The 3633-nt window shown below is 48.6% G+C and overlaps 1 protein-coding gene across 1 annotated transcript in view; it reads left to right on the top strand.

Annotated features, from left to right (window-relative positions):
• Positions 1 to 2565: 2565 nt before the first annotated feature.
• Positions 2566 to 3633, top strand: part of PIANP (PILR alpha associated neural protein) — a 21305-nt gene continuing 20237 nt past the window's right edge. Inside the window, exon 1 of the mRNA XM_019527288.1 lies at positions 2566 to 3415. The gene's annotated coding sequence lies outside the window, so the exon portion shown is untranslated. The remainder of the gene's footprint in view (positions 3416 to 3633) is intronic.

The following is a 3633-nucleotide window of genomic DNA, read 5'->3' on the forward strand; positions in this document are numbered from 1 at the left end:
CATTGCGTGTGGCTGGACGTGCAGTGGTGGCAGCACAGGGTAGGTACTGGGTGGTAGTTGTGGCTGCTGCGTGCAAGCTTCCCCCCTGCTCCGCACCTGGGAGGCGGCGCTGCGGTGTGGAGTGACTGGGGGTGAGCACATGGAGCCGGACGGAGGGGTCGCACGGGGCTGGAGGCAGTGCAGGGCAGTGTGGCGGTGCCCCCCCCCCATCATTCTTGATGGGCAATTGGCTAGTTAATACACATTTTGTTTGAGCAGGCCAACTTCCTGTTCATTCCAAATCATTTTGACTGCCTTTGTTATTTATCACTCTGGCAATCTCTCTGTCCATCACATATTTCTTCAGCTGCAATTTTATATTTACTTCCAGATGACACATGAAAAATGTTACATTTATTTTGGACCTAGAACTGACCCCTGTATAAGCCCATTAATGTACTCTCTACCATTGCTGATTCTGGGTTACCAGTTTCTCTGTGAGATCTGTCACATAGCCAGTTCTTCATCCATTCAATGCGTTTTCTATAGGGTAGTGCTAAGCTTTTCATTATAATGTTGTGCAAAGTCAATGTCTTTCAAGTCAATATAACATCTATAGAGTTACCTTTTCAACCAAACTTGTAGTTTCATGCAAAAGTGAAATCAGGTTTTTTTGACAAGATCTTTTTTCATAAAACCACTTTGGCATTAAGACTAGCCCCATCCTTTTCTTCTTTCTTGAGTGAATCCCATGTCTGCTTTTCCTTGATTTTGCCTGGGCCTGATGCCAAGAGGAACACTCCACTTGACCTTTTTGAATATTGAGACAACATTAGCACTCTTCCAGCCTTCTGGCCATTCCCCAGTACTCTCAGATATAGTAAAAATAAGCAGCATCAGGCAGAATCCTGAGCCTGTTCTTTTAGGACTCTTGGATGTAAATTGTCCATATCTGCTAATTTAAAACCCTTTATGCATATTAGGAATGTTATTAGATGTTGTGTACACACCCTGCTGTTACAACGTCCTCTGTAATTACTAATGGGCTAAAACATACTTTGTCATTCCCATGTGATATGAATACATTTCCCAGTTATCTTCAAACACAAAAGAAAAATATTCGTTGGACACAAGTCAACCATTTCCACCCACTAATAGTCCTCTATCTTTGGTAAGATTTGTTTCTGTAATGGATACGGGCAACCCTAATTCCTCACCTAATTTCTCTCTATCATTGCCCCCTCCTGCAATTTTATTCCTTTCTGAGTAATACCCTACACTTTGCATCACTCTAACCTTACCCCCAAAAGCCCCTAGCTCTCATTACCTCATCTCAATCCCTTCACCCAAAGCTTCCATGAACCTCCTCCACCCACTTCACCCATTACACCAATTTCACTGTAACCTCCTCCCCCAACCACAATCAGCCCCTTTCCTAAACTACTCTCCCAGCCTCACCCAGACCTGTTCATCCTAAGCTTGCACTTCAAAATAAAAAGTACCTTTCCTTTAACCTCATCACATCTCCCTCATGACCTTGCCTTAATGCTTTCATCCTAAATTCTCAGCTCCCCTTTTGTCCCACCTCATTCCAACCTCAACCTGATCCTATCATTGAGACGCCTGGCTCCCCACACTATCTTTGTCCCAGGCTCTCCACCCTATTTCTCTGATTCCTTCCTCCACTATTTTTGCTTGGGGGGAGCAGATTTTTTGTTTTTGCATTATTTGTATTTTTGCCCTTTAGCTGACCTTTTCCCTGGTTGAATTTTCTCCCATTTTGTGCTTCCCAATTATACTAAACACATTCATCAGAATTTGAAAAGGTCAGAAGGAGCCTGAGTGGCTGGTTTAGCCCTTCTTCGAGCCTCATACCCCCCTCCCCCCAGTGGCCACCAGGTGAGAAGGAGGAGGGAGTGGGAGAGTGAGAAACCCTGGAGAAGACTGTATGATAGCATGCACAGGGTAAAGAGGTATGATTTAGGGGGGAGTGTTGGATCCCTGTCTCCCATCCAGAAGGGGGTGCCCCAGCCATGTATATAGCCAGCTACAGAAGATGAACACAGTAAGGATTAGCAGAGTGAATTTTGTACAGATAATTTGTACAAGTCCCAGGAGGGTTAGAGATGAAAAGGCTGGAGAATGGGAAAGAAGTATGGGTAATCCCCAGCATAAAACCCTGTGTATGTGTCTATGCAGAGAGTGAAAGAAGAGTGGCTCAAAAGCACATACATACATGCTGACTCCCCTCTCACACATAAACTGGCACCCCTCTGAGCACACAAGCATGTGTGTGCGCACACACACACAGACACTCTCCCAAATACAAACACAAATCACTCCCTACAGCACTTGCAGACCTCTTTCAAAATGTGTAAGCCAATGATTTTAAACCCACCCAAACACAGGGCCACATGTATGCTGGCACCCTGAAATACACATATCACCGAGTCCCCAAAGAGGGACCCCAGCCATATGAAACACAAATGGACTCTCTCAAACACGCTCATGTAAACACATGCACAAAAGACAGCGCAGATGGAACACACAGAACGGACTCTTTCAAACACAATTCAGCACATTTTATTGACATGACAATCTACAGAAGCGCTGACAGAGTAATCAATTTGGCCCCCCCTGGGGTGCCTGTCAAAGATGGGTACAGTGTGTTCCAGGCTTCACACAGTGTCAGGGGTTGATCCCGTGTATCCCTTTTGTCACCAGTGTCCATTCCTGAGGCAGTGGCAGGTTGCTGCGCAGCATCATGCTGTCTCTCCCATTTCTCTCTGTTTTCCCAGGGTCAGGCACAGGTTTTCCTCCTCACTTTGTGATGAAAAGTCTGATTGTTTCTGAGAATCTGAGGAAATTACTTTCTCACTCCCTCATCTTTCTGACAGTAGAGTGGAAGGTGTCTCTACAGCTCCGTCTCTCCTCTCTCACCCCTTGGCTGCACAGTCACTCCCCTATAATTTGATTTATGATTTTAGCTTTGTGGTAAATCGAGTATTTGCCTATGAGGCACCCCCCTCCAGCCCTCCAACATACATAGGCAGACTCCTCTAGGCTCACACCCCTATGGGGACATAACCTAGACATTCCCCCTAAATGCTGCAGCCCTTAAGCAGAAGCACGCTCTCAAGAACAGGCCCTAGTAACAAATGGAGGGGGGGGGCAAAGCTCCAAATGCAGGGTGAAGCCCCATCCTGGAAGAGTCCCTTGTCTGCCCTAGGAAAAAATATTTTCTCCCATGACAAGGGCAAAGATTTCCCAGGCTTAGACGAAATGGCTTTGGCGTGTGATGCCAACAAAGACTTGGAGCACCCATCTGCTGCATGGTCCACGTTCCCCCAGACCCACCAGAGCAGCAGCCCCCCCTCCACCCCCCTCTCCGGGAGCAGGAGGAAAACACTGCAGCCCTGACGCCCGAACGGCTGAGGTAAACGCTGGGGCGCGCAGCGTGGCATGCACCGGCACAAGGCTGCATGGCCCGGGGCGGGCCGTGGCCCCTGACCTGCCCCCAGGGCCGAGCGCGTGGAAGGGCCTGGGCCGGCTTCCAGCCCATGCGGAGTCGGGGCAGAGGCGCGCGCTGGGAGTGGGGGCAGGGCTTTCAGCGGGGCTGTGGCCGGGCCGGAGCGAGCCGGCCGCCCCCGCGCG

The sequence above is a fragment of the Gavialis gangeticus genome, unplaced genomic scaffold (assembly GCF_001723915.1).
Source record: "Gavialis gangeticus isolate Ggan-Ray unplaced genomic scaffold, GavGan_comp1, whole genome shotgun sequence".
Lineage (NCBI taxonomy): Eukaryota > Metazoa > Chordata > Crocodylia > Gavialidae > Gavialis > Gavialis gangeticus.